A 16,335-nucleotide genomic window follows, 5' to 3' on the forward strand; every position below is an offset into this window, starting at 1 on the left:
CACACACACACACACATCATACTACAGATATCACACACACACACACACTACAGATAACACACACACACACACTACAGATATCACACACACACACACACACACACACACACACACACACTACAGATATCACACACACATACACACACTACAGATATCACACACACACAACATCATACTACAGATATCACACACATACTACAGTTATCACACACACACTACAGATACCACACACACACACACACACACACACCAGAGATACCAGCTCATATACACAACTCACAATCTCCCCTCTGGTACAGGGGTGGCTGATGTAAACCGGCTGCAGCTCCTCAGCTTCTCCTGACTAAGGCTAGTTTCACACTAGCGTCGGGAACAACCCGTCGCTGTGCGTCGGGCCGACGTTCCCGACGCTAGTGTGGTCTCCGCCGCACAACGGGGGCAGCGGATGCATTTTTCCCACGCATCCGCTGCCCCATTGTGAGGTGCGGGGAAGTGCGGGGAGGTGGGGGCGGAGTTCCGGCCGCGCATGCGCGGTCGGAAAAAGTGGACCGTCGGGAGCAAAAAACGTTACATGTAAGGTTTTTTTCTCCCGACGGTCCACTACCACACGCCCAAGCGTCGCAAAACGGACGCGACGTTTGGCAATGCGTCGCAAATGCGTCGCTAATGTTAGTCTATGACGAAAAAACGTATCCAGCAAGAACTTTTGCTGGATGCGTATTTTCGGCAAAACGACGCATTTGCGACGTATTGCAGTTAACGCTAGTGTGAAACTAGCCTAAAGCGGCTCTGTCCCGCACCTCCCCCCTGCTCTCGCCTTCTGTCCCGGGGTTATTTTGGCTTTCTGTTAAAGGGAACCTGTCACCCCGTTTTTTCCGTATGAGATAAAAATACTGTTAAATAGGGCCTGAGCTGTGCATTGCAACAGTGTATTTTGTGGACCCCGATTCCCCAACTATGCTGCAGAAATACGTTACCAAAGTAGTCGTTTTCGCCTGTCAATCAGGCTGGTCTGGTCAGATGGGCGTGGTGTCTTCCCCCAGATCTTGCTTAGTTTTCCGTTGGTGGCGTAGTGGTGTGCGCATGCCCAAGGTCCCGAATCCACTGCACAGGGGAGTGAAAATAGCGTGATGTGCGACATTTCATTGGTGATCGGTGGGGGCGGCCATCTTCCTTTGGCCGCGCGTGCGCAGAAGCGGCGCTCTGCTGGCCGCGGCTTCAGGAAAATGGCCGCAGGATGCCGCGCGTGCCCAGATGGAGATCGCGGCGGCCATTTTCCTGAAGCAGAGATGCGACACCTCGTACACACCCGACTCCGCTCCGTACACCCCCGACTCCGCTCCGTACACCTCGTACACACACGGCTCCGCTCCGTACACCTCGTACACACACGGCTCCGCTCCATACACCTTGTACACACACGGCTCCGCTCCGTACACCTCGTACACACACGGCTCCGCTCCGTACACCTCGTACACACACGGCTCCGCTCCGTACACCTCGTACACACACGGCTCCGCTCCATACACCTCGTACACACACGGCTCCGCTCCGTACACCTCGTACACACCCGGCTCTGCTCCGTACACCTCATACACACCCAGCTCTGCTCCGTACACCTCATGCACACCCGGCTCTGCTCCGTACACCTCATGCACACCCGGCTCTGCTCCGTACACCTCATGCACACTCGGCTCCGCTCCGTACACCTCATACACACCCGGCTCTGCTCCGTACACCTCATGCACACCCAGCTCTGCTCCGTACACCTCATGCACACCCAGCTCTGCTCCGTACACCTCATACACACCCGGCTCCGCTCCGTACACCTCATGCACACCCAGCTCTGCTCCGTACACCTCATGCACACCCAGCTCTGCTCCGTACACCTCATACACACCCGGCTCCGCTCCGTACACCTCATACACACCCGGCTCCGCTCCATACACCTCATACACACCCGGCTCCGCTCTGTACACCTCATACACACACGGCTCCGCTCCGTACACCTCATACACACCCGGCTCCGCTCCGTACACCTCATGCACACCCGGCTCTGCTCCGTACACCTCATACACACCCGGCTCCGCTCTGTACACCTCATACACACACGGCTCCGCTCCGTACACCTCATACACACCCGGCTCCGCTCCGTACACCTCATGCACACCCGGCTCTGCTCCGTACACCTCATACACACCCGGCTCCGCTCTGTACACCTCATACACACACTGCTCTGCTACATCCACCCAAACCCCTCCTGACCTCACACAAAAGCTTACCCTCCTCCAGCATGATGACAAACAGCACTGCACTACTGTCCTGCACTACACGGAAGCCCTTGATCATGTGACTCCAACTCCTCCCCTCCTGTGACCTCATCACAGGTCCTGTGCGCACAGAGCAGTGGCAGCTATAGTAGTGGTGTGCGGCTCTCTGCGGTGGAGGGGCTCTGCTGCGGGTCAAGTGCAGTCCCACCCGTGATCGCGAGTGCACGCGCAGCAGGGCCTGTAAGGAAGAATTATTTAAAGGGCCGGCGGCCCATTTTGTAGCTTAGAGTTCTTAGGAGCCCGCCCAGTCTGCTGGACTGGGTGGGCCCCTAAGCACTGCGGGCCCCGTCGCAATTGCGACCCCTGCGACCGCGGTAGTTACGCCCCTGTACATATAGATTTATACAGTCACCACTAGGGGGAGCAAGCTACATATAGATTTATACAGCCACCACTAGGGGGAGCAAACTACATATAGATTTATACAGTCACCACTAGGGGGAGCAAACTACATATAGATTTATACAGCCACCACTAGGGGGAGCAAGCTACATATAGATTTATACAGTCACCACTAGGGGGAGCAAACTACATATAGATTTATACAGTCACCATTACGGGGAGCAAACTACATATAGATTTATACAGTCACCACTAGGGGGAGCAAGCTACATATAGATTTATACAGTCACCACTAGGGGGAGCAAACTACATACAGATTTATACAGTCACCACTAGGGGGAGCAAACTACATATAGATTTATACAGTCACCACTAGGGGGAGCTCACCATGTCAGGAAATGCTACTGAAGTTGAAGAAGGAAATCTGCACAGATAAGAAGCTCTGGGCATGAAATCTCTGTGCTACATGGAGATAAATGGAATGGGAACAACTTCAATCAAAGAGGATGTCACCTATAAGGTACCTGGGTGTAAATGTCTATTTGTGATACTGCCTGTGCCTCATCAGTGCTGTGTTTCCTGAATGGTCTACAGTCCGATGATGACCAATAACAACTCCCTGTATCTCCTTACCATTCTTAAAGACATACTGGGAGTTGTAAGTTTATATCATGCAGTTGCATATGGGGCTGATCTTACATTGCAGTTGATCGCTATACTAAGCTTGTTGATTTATTCATGCACTGACGGTGGTTCTGGCACTACATTCATGTAATGACGGTGGTTCTGGCACTGCATTCATGTACTGACGGTGGTTCTGGCACTGCATTCATGTAATGACGGTGGTTCTGGCACTGCATTCATGTACTGACGGTGGTTCTGGCACTGCATTCATGTACTGACGGTTATGGTGCTGCATTCATGTACTGACGGTGGTTATGGCGCTGCATTCATGTACTGACGGTGGTTATGGCGATGCATTCATGTACTGACGGTGGTTATGGCGCTGCATTCATGTACTGATGGTGGTTATGGCGATGCATTCATGTACTGACGGTGGTTATGGCACTGCATTCATGTACTGATGGTGGTTCTGGCACTGCATTCATGTACTGACGGTTATGGTGCTGCATTCATGTAATGACGGTGGTTCTGGCACTGCATTCATGTACTGATGGTGGTTCTGGCACTGCATTCATGTACTGACGGTTATGGTGCTGCATTCATGTACTGACGGTGGTTATGGCGCTGCATTCATGTACTGACGGTGGTTATGGCGCTGCATTCATGTACTGATGGTGGTTCTGGCACTGCATTCATGTACTGACGGTTATGGTGCTGCATTCATGTACTGACGGTGGTTATGGCGCTGCATTCATGTACTGACGGTTATGGTGCTGCATTCATGTACTGACGGTGGTTATGGCGCTGCATTCATGTACTGACGGTGGTTATGGTGCTGCATTCATGTACTGATGGTGGTTCTGGCACTGCATTCATGTTCTGACGGTTATGGTGCTGCATTCATGTACTGACGGTGGTTATGGCGCTGCATTCATGTACTGACGGTGGTTATGGCGCTGCATTCATGTACTGACGGTGGTTATGGTGTTGCATTCATGTACTGATGGTGTCATGAAAATACAGAAAAATCTTTAAATGAGGTGTGTCCAAACTTTTGGTCTGTACTGTATGTAGTGAGCTCACCCCAGTGGTGGCTATATAAATCTGTACATATTGAGCCCCCTCTAGTGGCAACTAAATAAATCTGTAGGTAGTGAGCTCCCCCTAGTGGTGACTGTATAAACCTATATGTAATGAGCTCCCTCTAGTGGTGACTGTATAGATCTGTATGCAGTGAGCTCCCTCTAGTGGTGACTGTATAGATCTGTATGCAGTGAGCTCTCTCTAGTGGTGAATGTATAGATCTGTATGTAGTGAGCTCCCCCTAGTAGCGATTGTATAAATCTGTACGCAGTGAGCTCTCTCTAATGGTGGCTGTATAAATCTGTATATAGTGAGCTCCCCCTAGTGGTGAAAGTAAAAATCTGTATACAGCATACTCCCGCCAGTGGAATCTCACAAAACGAGAGAAATTCTCCAAGGAAGAATGGAGGAAAATCCTTCATAGAAGAATTGAAAGATTCTTGTCTGGCTACAAAAAGCGTTTACAAGTGGTGATACTTACAAAAGGGGGGTGCTACTAGGTACTAACCATGCAGGGTGCACAAACTTTTGCATCAACACATTTTCGTTTTTGTAATTTTTAAAATTAAAAGATGATTTTTTTTGCCTAAAATATAAAGGAAATGTGTCATCTGTAACTTTAGGCCTTTTAGATCATTTAATCTTCAATTTGCTGAACTGTTCACAATAACAGTAATTTTAAGCAGGGGTGTCCAAACTTTTACATACCACGGTATATAGAGATAAGCAGGAGCATATATACATAGACAGGCAGGGGTATATACTGTTATTGTTAATATTTTATAGCTTACTTTGATTATCATTTAAACAATTTATTACTATATATTTAGCATTAATAACTTTGGTTTCCATATTTGTATGCTCAGCAGAAGTTTCAATTGTAAAAATATCGCTACAGTGTGTAGGTTTCCTAGTGATGAGCGAACATGCTCGCCACTGCTCGATACTTGATGGAACACTGGGGTGCTCGGGTACGCCCGTTACTGAATTGAGTATCAGGGTGCTCGGGTACGCCCATTACTGAATTGAGTATCGGGGTGCTCGGGCACGCTCGTTACTGAAATGAGTATCAGGGTGCTCGGGTACGCTCGTTACTGAATTGAGTATCAGGGTGCTCGGGTACGCTCGTTACTGAATTGAGTATCAGGGTGCTCGGGTACGCCCGTTACTGAATTGAACACTGGGGTGCTCGGGTACGCTCGTTAGTGGATTGAGTATCAGGGTGCTCGGGTACGCTCGTTAGTGGATTGAGTATCAGGGTGCTCGGGTACGCTCATTACTGGATTGAACAGTGGGGTCCTCGGGTACGCTCGTTACTGAATTGAGTATCGGGGTGCTCGGGTATGCTCGTTACTGGATTGAGTATCAGGGTGCTCGGGTACGCTCATTACTTGATTGAACAGTGGGGTCCTCGGGTACGCTCGTTACTGAATTGAGTATCGGGGTGCTCGGGTATGCTCGTTACTGGATTGAGTATCAGGGTGCTCGGGTACGCTCATTACTTGATTGAACAGTGGGGTCCTCGGGTACGCTCGTTACTGAATTGAGTATCGGGGTGCTCGGGTATGCTCGTTACTGGATTGAGTATCAGGGTGCTCGGGTACGCTCATTACTTGATTGAACAGTGGGGTCCTCGGGTACGCTCGTTACTGAATTGAGTATCGGGGTGCTTGGGTATGCTCATTACTTGATGGAACAGTGGGGTACTCGGGTACGCTCGTTACTGAATTGAGTATCGGGGTGCTTGGGTACGCTCATTACTTGATTGAACAGTGGGGTCCTCGGGTACGCTCGTTACTGAATTGAGTATCGGGGTGCTCGGGTATGCTCGTTACTGGATTGAGTATCAGGGTGCTCGGGTACGCTCATTACTTGATTGAACAGTGGGGTCCTCGGGTACGCTCATTACTGAATTGAGTATCGGGGTGCTTGGGTACGCTCATTACTTGATGGAACAGTGGGGTGCTCGGGTACGCTCGTTACTGAATTGAGTATCGGGGTGCTTGGGTACGCTCATTACTTGATGGAACAGTGGGGTGCTCGGGTACGCTCGTTACTGAATTGAGTATCGGGGTGCTTGGGTACGCTCATTACTTGATGGAACAGTGGGGTGCTTGGGTACGCTCATTACTTGATTGAACAGTGGGGTCCTCGGGTACGCTCGTTACTGAATTGAGTATCGGGGTGCTTGGGTACGCTCATTACTTGATGGAACAGTGGGGTGCTTGGGTACGCTCTTTACTTGATCGAGTATCGCTGGCGCTCAAGCGCGTCAAAGTCCACGCCCCACATGTTTTGCGTCTGTTAGGGTGCGTTCCCACAATTAGTGTGTGTTCAGGCTTTCATGCAGCTGAATTTCCACATGAATCGCGCACCTCAGTATGATGTTTGGTATGATGTGCAAAGATATAGATATGGGGTAGACGGATAGAAATAAAAATATCTGTGAATTATATCATTAGGGTCGTGCATGTGTAGTTTACTATACATGGATAAACCTAGTAAATAAATGAAAAAAAACGATGAGGGCCCCCCCCCCTATTTTTGATAAGCAGACAGCTGGGAACTGATATTATCAGGCTGGGAAGGTTGCTGTTATTGAACCCTTCCCAGCCTAAAAATTCCAGCCCGCTACCGCTTCAGAAGTGGAACATCACATTAGATGCGCCAATCCTGTCCCTTTGACCACCTCGTCCCGATTGCCCTGGTGCGGTGGCAATTGGAGTAATGGTAGTTGGGTTTCTTGACAGCTGTGATTTGTTATTCTACGGGATGCTAGCTTAGGGGACCTCACACTCGGTTGGAAGAATACAGATCTGCTCCATGGATCATCGCTGAACTATGGATACATTTGTGAATCCCAGGTTGGGACCATCCAGTCACATGGATCCCATAGATTTGCTTGGAGAAACCAGGTTGGGACCATCAGGTCACCTGGCACCATGAATATGTTCAGAGAAGCCAGGTTGTGACCCTTCGGTCAACTGGCCTTTGTACCTGAATGGACTGTCATCTTCCTACACTTGTCATTACCTTCTCTCTGTGTGCGTGCCACAGGAGTAGTCAGCCCTGGAAGATCTGAAGTCACAGCTGCTCTTATCCCGGCAGGTCGGCGGAATGTGAGACTTTGTAATGTGCACCATCTTGGGGTATTTTTCTGAGACTGTGCTGCGTGTTATCTGCCTGTTTTGTGGTTCAATTAAGTATTGCCACAGTTTTACCCTCACCCTGTGTTGTCTGAGTAGTGTTTTGTCCATGTTAAAGGGAGAGCAGGCGTGCAGTGGGACGATCTGAGGTCCATGCAGTTTCAGCTAGCGGACCTGGGTGCCCACCGACCCCCCATATCTCCCCAGTGGCATATAAGGAGACCACTAGAACCCAGACACAGTGAGCCATTACTACGAACTACTGTCACTTCTGTCAAGCTCCAAGGCAAAGACACTTGAATCTACACCAAGCAGTGCAAAAAGGTCCAAAACCCTGGCAGCACCAAAGATGATTACCCTGCTCCTTTAGACCATGTTGATAGCTACTGTACCCCAGGAAACTGGGGCAATAAACTGATAAAGCATCTCCAAGTCTTGCTCCGAGACATGAACTCCAAAGACCATCCTAAGAACTGCTTAATATCCACCCATAGCCCAATATCCTCTAATACTATGCCTCATCAAGCCATTCCAGTGACTTTGAAAAAAATGTTCCACTGACAGTAAGTAATCATACTTTTCCTACTAAACTATATAGCAACTGAAAAGCGAGGGCTGCCTGTAGCTGCATGGGTGACAGAGTCACAGACGCTGTTTAACAGGAGTGGCCTGCCTCTACGGTAGACAAGAATACCTTGGGCTTTCAGTCGTGTTGACCTCTCCTGTTTCCAGAACTTCACCTCTTGCAGCTGCATCCAGATGAGATCAACAGGAGTTCCTTTCTCTACAGGTGACTATTCAGTGTAATGGCTCCACTGCCACCATTACACAGCGTGTGGCAGTTGATGCCCTTCTCAATCTCAAGCTTCACTGTGTAAATGTCACCTTGCAAATTCTAATATCAGATTTTACCTCAAATGACACCCAACACCAGGGAAAGATGATGGACTTATTAAGCACCACCTCGCTGTTTAAATGGATTACTAGTCTATTCAGTAACACTGTCGTGGGAGCACATGAGCGTTTGTGTATTGTATGTGGACATCAGCTTTACAAGTAGTTACCCCACAATTTTACAGGGGTCTGCTCACTTGCCATCCTGACCCCATAAACCTTTACAGAACCTTACACCAGAGTAATTGTTAATCTGTCACGTCACAATTGTAAGATGTCCCGGTGCTAGGGGCTCCTTTACTATCCCTAAAGCTAGGGGCACCTGTCATGATCTCAATGGCAAGAGAACATAGCATAAGCATATATAGGAACTAGCTCTTGGAAGATGGGAACTGAGCTGACCATGAACTAAACCTAACGCACAACTAGCAGTGGCCGGGTAGCATGCCTACGTTGATTCTAGATGCCCAGCACCAGCCGGAGGACTAAATAAAGCTAGCAGAGGAAAATATTAGTCCTAGCTCACCTCTAGAGAAATACCCCGAAAGGAGACAGAGGCCCCCCACATGTATTGGCGGTGAGTTGAGATGAAATAACAAACGTAGTATGAAAATAGGTTTAGCAAATTTGAGGTCCACTTACTACATAGCAGAAGACAGAAAGGACACTTTCATGGTCAGCTGAAAACCCTATCAAAAACACCATCCAGAAATTACTTTAAAACTCTGGCATTAACTCATAACACCAGAGTGGCAATTCCCGTTCACAAGAGCTTTCCAGACACAGTAACGAAACTACAGCTGTGAACTGGAACAAAATGCAAAAACAAACATGGACAAGAGTCCAACTTATCTAGTAGTTGTCTAGGAGCAGGAACAAGCACAGAGAGGCTTCTGATAACATTGTTGACCGGCAAGCAACTAACAGAGCAGCAAGGTTATATAGCGACTCCCACATCTTGATGGGAACAGGTGAACAGAGAAGATGAAGACACCAGTTCAATTCCACCAGTAGCCACCGGGGGAGCCCAGAATCCAAATTCACAACAGTACCCCCCCCTCAAGGAGGGGGCACCGAACCCTCACCAGAACCACCAGGGCGATCAGGATGGGCCCTATGAAAGGCACGAACCAGATCGGAGGCATGAACATCAGATGCATTCACCCAAGAATTATCCTCCTGGCCGTATCCCTTCCACTTGACCAGATACTGGAGTCTCCGTCTGGAAACACGAGAGTCCAAGATTTTCTCCACAACGTACTCCAACTCACCCTCAACCAACACCGGAGCAGGAGGCTCAACGGAAGGCACAACCGGTACCTCATACCTGCGCAATAATGACCGATGAAAAACGTTATGAATAGAAAAGGATGCAGGGAGGTCCAAACGGAAGGAAACAGGGTTAAGAATCTCCAATATCTTATACGGGCCGATAAACCGAGGCTTAAACTTAGGAGAAGAGACCCTCATAGGGACAAAACGAGAAGACAACCACACCAAATCCCCAACAGAAAGCTGAGGACCAACACGACGGTGGCGGTTGGCAAAAAGCTGAGTCTTCTCCTGGGACAACCTCAAATTGTCCACCACCTGCCCCCAGATCTGATGCAATCTCTCCACCACAGCATCCACTCCAGGACAATCCGAAGATTCCACCTGACCAGAGGAAAATCGAGGATGAAACCCCGAATTACAGAAAAACGGGGACACCAAAGTGGCAGAGCTGGCCCGATTATTGAGAGCGAACTCCGCCAATGGCAAAAAAGCAACCCAATCATCCTGGTCAGCAGACACAAAACACCTCAGATATGTCTCCAGGGTCTGATTAATCCGCTCGGTCTGGCCATTCGTCTGAGGATGGAAAGCGGACGAAAAAGATAAATCTATGCCCATCCTAGCACAGAATGCCCGCCAAAATCTAGACACGAACTGGGTCCCTCTGTCAGAAACGATATTCTCAGGAATACCATGCAAACGAACAACATTTTGAAAAAACAGAGGAACCAACTCGGAAGAAGAAGGTAACTTGGGCAGAGGAACCAAATGGACCATCTTAGAAAAACGGTCACACACCACCCAGATGACAGACATCTTCTGAGAAACAGGCAGATCTGAAATAAAATCCATCGAGATGTGCGTCCAAGGCCTCTTAGGAATAGGCAAGGGCAACAATAATCCACTAGCCCGAGAACAACAAGGCTTGGCCCGAGCACAAACGTCACAAGACTGCACAAAGCCTCGCACATCTCGTGACAGGGAAGGCCACCAGAAGGACCTTGCCACCAAATCCCTGGTACCAAAAATGCCAGGATGACCTGCCAACGCAGAAGAATGAACCTCAGAGATGACTCTACTGGTCCAATCATCAGGAACAAACAGTTTATCAGGTGGGCAACGATCAGGTCTCTCCGCCTGAAACTCCTGCAAGGCCCGCCGCAGGTCTGGAGAAACGGCTGACAATACCACTCCATCCTTAAGGATACCTGTGGGCTCAGAGTTACCAGGCGAGTCAGGCTCAAAACTCCTAGAAAGGGCATCCGCCTTAACATTCTTAGAACCCGGTAGGTATGACACCACAAAATTAAACCGAGAGAAAAATAATGACCAGCGCGCCTGTCTAGGATTCAGGCGCCTGGCGGTCTCAAGATAAATCAAATTTTTGTGGTCAGTCAATACCACCACCTGATGTCTGGCCCCCTCAAGCCAATGGCGCCACTCCTCAAAAGCCCACTTCATGGCCAAAAGCTCCCGATTCCCAACATCATAATTCCGCTCAGCGGGCGAAAATTTACGGGAAAAGAAGGCACAAGGCCTCATCACGGAGCAGTCAGAACTTTTCTGCGACAACACTGCCCCAGCTCCGATCTCAGAAGCGTCGACCTCAACCTGAAAAGGTAGAGCAACATCAGGCTGACGCAACACAGGGGCAGAGGAAAAACGGCGCTTAAGCTCCCGAAAGGCCTCCACAGCATCAGGGGACCAATCAGCAACATCAGCACCCTTCTTAGTCAAATCGGTCAATGGCTTAGCAATATCCGAAAAACCAGCAATAAATCGACGATAAAAGTTAGCAAAGCCCAAAAATTTCTGAAGACTCTTAAGAGAAGAGGGCTGCGTCCAATCACAAATAGCTTGAACCTTGACAGGATCCATTTCAATGGAAGAGGGGGAAAAAATATATCCCAAAAAGGAAATCCTCTGTACCCCAAAAACACACTTAGAACCCTTCACACACAAAGAATTAGACCGCAAAACCTGGAAAACCCTCCTGACTTGCTGGACATGAGAGTCCCAGTCATCCGAAAAAATCAGAATATCATCCAGATACACAATCATAAATTTATCCAAATAATCGCGAAAAATATCATGCATAAAGGACTGGAAAACTGACGGAGCATTTGAAAGACCAAAAGGCATCACTAAATACTCAAAGTGGCCCTCGGGCGTATTAAATGCGGTTTTCCACTCATCCCCCTGCCTGATTCGCACCAAATTATACGCCCCACGAAGGTCAATCTTAGAGAACCACTTGGCCCCCTTTATGCGAGCAAACAAATCAGTCAGCAACGGCAATGGGTATTGATATTTAACAGTGATTTTATTCAAAAGCCGATAATCAATACATGGTCTCAAAGAGCCGTCTTTTTTTTGACACAAAGAAAAAACCGGCTCCTAAGGGAGATGACGATGGACGAATATGTCCCTTTTCCAAGGACTCCTTTATATATTCTCGCATAGCAGCATGTTCAGGCACAGACAGATTAAATAAACGACCCTTTGGGTATTTACTACCCGGGATTAAATCTATGGCACAATCGCACTCTCGGTGCGGAGGTAACGAACCAAGCTTGGATTCTTCAAAGACGTCACGATAGTCAGACAGGAACTCAGGAATTTCAGAGGGAATGGATGATGAAATGGAAACCACAGGTACATCCCCATGAGCCCCCTTACATCCCCAGCTCAACACAGACATAGCTCTCCAGTCGAGGACTGGGTTGTGAGATTGCAGCCAAGGCAATCCTAGCACCAAATCATCATGTAGATTATACAGCACCAGAAAGCGAATAATCTCCTGGTGATCCGGATTAATACACATAGTTACTTGTGTCCAGTATTGTGGTTTATTATTAGCCAATGGGGTGGAGTCAATCCCCTTCAGAGGAATAGAAGTCTCCAAAGGCTCTAAATCATACCCACAGCGTTTGGCAAAGGACCAATCCATAAGACTCAAAGCGGCGCCAGAGTCGACATAGGCGTCCGTGGTAATAGATGACAAAGAGCAAATCAGGGTCACAGATAGAATAAATTTAGACGGTAAGGTGCAAATGGAAACAGATTTACCAAGCTTTTTAGTGCGCTTAGAGCATGCTGATATAACATGAGTAGAATCACCACAATAGAAACACAACCCATTTTTCCATCTAAAATTCTGCCGCTCGCTTCGGGACAGAATTCTATCACACTGCATACTCTCTGGCGACTTCTCAGTGGACACCGCCAGATGGTGCACTGGTTTGCGCTCCCGCAAACGCCTATCGATCTGAATAGCCATTGTCATGGACTCATTCAGACCCGCAGGCACAGGGAAACCCACCATAACATCCTTAATGGCATCAGAGAGACCCTCTCTGAAAGTCGCCGCCAGGGCGCACTCATTCCACTGAGTAAGCACAGACCATTTACGGAATCTTTGGCAGTAAATTTCCGCTTCATCTTGCCCCTGAGATAGGGACATCAAAGTTTTTTCTGCCTGAAGCTCCAAATGAGGTTCGTCATAAAGCAACCCCAAGGCCAGAAAAAACGCATCCACATTGAGCAACGCAGGATCCCCTGGTGTCAATGAAAAAGCCCAGTCTTGAGGGTCGCCCCGGAGCAAGGAAATCACAATCCTGACCTGCTGTGCAGGGTCTCCGGCAGAGCGAGATTTCAGAGACAAAAATAATTTGCAATTATTTCGAAAATTCTGAAACCCGGATCTATTCCCCGAGAAAAATTCCGGCAAAGGAATTCTCGGCTCAGATACAGGTGCATGACAAACAAAATCTTGCAAATTTTGTACCTTCGTGGCGAGATTATTCAAACCTGCAGTTACACTCTGAAGATCCATTACAAAGAGGTGGACACAGAGCCATTCAAGGGTTAAGAGGAGGTAAGAAGCAGCTAGACAGCAATTAAGGGCTAGGCAGCAAAACTCTGAGGGGGGAAAAAAAAAATTTCCCTTCAACACTTCTTTTTCTCCTGCTTCAGCCCAAACAATTAACACTTTGCGGGCCGGTCAAACTGTCATGATCTCAATGGCAAGAGAACATAGCATAAGCATATATAGGAACTAGCTCTTGGAAGATGGGAACTGAGCTGACCATGAACTAAACCTAACGCACAACTAGCAGTGGCCGGGTAGCATGCCTACGTTGATTCTAGATGCCCAGCCCAGCCGGAGGACTAAATAAAGCTAGCAGAGGAAAATATTAGTCCTAGCTCACCTCTAGAGAAATACCCCGAAAGGAGACAGAGGCCCCCCACATGTATTGGCGGTGAGTTGAGATGAAATAACAAACGTAGTATGAAAATAGGTTTAGCAAATTTGAGGTCCACTTACTACATAGCAGAAGACAGAAAGGACACTTTCATGGTCAGCTGAAAACCCTATCAAAAACACCATCCAGAAATTACTTTAAAACTCTGGCATTAACTCATAACACCAGAGTGGCAATTCCCGTTCACAAGAGCTTTCCAGACACAGTAACGAAACTACAGCTGTGAACTGGAACAAAATGCAAAAACAAACATGGACAAGAGTCCAACTTATCTAGTAGTTGTCTAGGAGCAGGAACAAGCACAGAGAGGCTTCTGATAACATTGTTGACCGGCAAGCAACTAACAGAGCAGCAAGGTTATATAGCGACTCCCACATCTTGATGGGAACAGGTGAACAGAGAAGATGAAGACACCAGTTCAATTCCACCAGTAGCCACCGGGGGAGCCCAGAATCCAAATTCACAACAGGCACCCTAGCAATCCCTCCTATACAGATTACTTCTGATGGAGAAGACACTAGGGCCAAGTGCCTTACTGAGCTCCTGAATGTCTGATTTCTTTTACTCTTTCACTGATTAGAAGCACTTCACCTTAATATTAAACAATGCAGGTTTCTTCTAGCAGTGCAGGGGTTAATCTGTTCAGTTCATAGCTCCTGGAGCTTTTCTCCTTTGATGGTCTCAGCTGTTCAGCGTTGGCCACTCCTCTCTGCTATATACTTGCCTCTGGCAAGCTGACATTGCCAGAGTTAGTTTGATACTGCCTGGTTCTGGAGTTTGAGGTGTAGATTGTTTGAGGAGGCATTCAAAGTGTTGTTCAAGAGACTGTTACTTGGTGATTTGTCTGTGTGCATATCCCCATCCTCTCCTATTTGGTTTTCCTTCATTTACTTCCTGATGTTCCACTCTGTTGTTTGTGAGTGCATATTTGTATAATTGGTATTTTCATTTATCCTTGTATGTCTTCCCCTGTTAGTCTGGTTTGTGTATTCATACACACAACTCTCCACTTCCTTGGGTGGGGGAGGGGACAGATAGGGGCTGTCACAATAAACCCGTGACACAATCCCTAGACACACATTGTACAGACGAGCTGCAGACAATTCCAGACCCAATGGTAAGCCCCATCTTAAGGTACCGTTACACTAAACGACTTACCAACGATCACGACCAGCGATACGACCTGGCCGTGATCGTTGGTAATTCGTTGTGTGGTCGCTGGGGAGCTGTCACACAGACAGCTCTCTCCAGCGACCAACGATCAGGGGAACGACTTCAGCATCGTTGAAACTGTCTTCAACGATGCCGAAGTCCCCCTGCAGCACCCGGGTAACCAGGGTAAACATTGGGTTACTAAGTGCAGGGCCGCGCTTATTAACTTGATATTTACCCTTGTTACCATTGTAAAAGTAAAAAAAAAAAAAAAACACTACATACTCACATTCTGATGCCTGTCACGTCCCCCGCCGGCGTCCACAGGGTTAAACTGCTTTTGGCAGGAGCGCTGCTAATATGCACGCGCTGCTGCCGAGAGCTTCCCTGCACTGAATGTGTCAGTGCCGGCAGTAACAGCGGTGACGTCACCGCTGTGCTCTGCTTTATGGCCGGCCCTGACACAGTCAGTGCAGGAAGCTCTCGGCAGCAGCGCAGCATTAGCAGCGCTCCTGCCGAAAGCAGTTTAACCCTGTGGACGCCGGGGGACGTGACAGACATCAGAATGTGAGTATGTAGTGGTTTTTTTTTAACTTTTACAATGGTAACCAGGGTAAATATTGGGTTACTAAGTGCGGCCCTGCGCTTAGTAACCCGATGTTTACCCTGGTTACAAGTGAACACATCGCTGGATCGGCGTCACACACGCCGATCCAGCGATGACAGCGGGTGATCAGCGACGAAATAAAGTTCTGGCCTTCTAGCTCCGACCAGCGATATCACAGCGGGATCCAGATCGCTGCTGCGTGTCAAACACAACGAGCTCGCTATCCAGGACGCTGCAACGTCACGGATCGCTGTCGTTCTCGTTGGAAAGTTGCTCAGTGTGAAGGTACCTTTAGAAATGGAGGTGGCAAATAAGACTGTAAGCAGCATGTTTGTTTCCGTTTTCATAACCCAGCTGTGGGACAAGCTAGTATCACCTAGATGACCAGATCTTCCAAGTCCTTGATGTTCTAAAGGCCGCTAATGTTATACAAAAACAGCTAATTGTAGTCACTAATCAACACACCATTGTGCTACATAGACCCTGCAAAGAAGTTACAAGTAAAGGCCAAGATAGAAATAAGTAATGAAATAGAGAATGCTTGCAAGGACACCATGAAAACAAGGATTCCTGGTGGAGCAACACCTTCTCATTCCTTAACCTGCCAATTGTTTCAT

The 16,335-nt window shown here is 48.2% G+C and overlaps 1 protein-coding gene across 3 annotated transcripts in view; it reads left to right on the forward strand.

Moving 5' to 3' along the window:
- Positions 1-16,335, forward strand: part of UCN (urocortin) — a 53,517-nt gene that overhangs the window by 7,224 nt on the left and 29,958 nt on the right. The window contains exon 1 of one of the 3 annotated variants that reach the window (XM_077293123.1): positions 7,766-8,088. The exons of the other annotated variants lie outside the window; for them this stretch is intronic. The gene's annotated coding sequence lies outside the window, so the exon portion shown is untranslated. Of the gene's footprint in view, positions 1-7,765; positions 8,089-16,335 lie in introns of those variants that run through there. 3 annotated transcript variants of the gene reach the window in all.

Source organism: Ranitomeya variabilis, chromosome 2, assembly GCF_051348905.1.
Source record: "Ranitomeya variabilis isolate aRanVar5 chromosome 2, aRanVar5.hap1, whole genome shotgun sequence".
NCBI lineage: Eukaryota > Metazoa > Chordata > Amphibia > Anura > Dendrobatidae > Ranitomeya > Ranitomeya variabilis.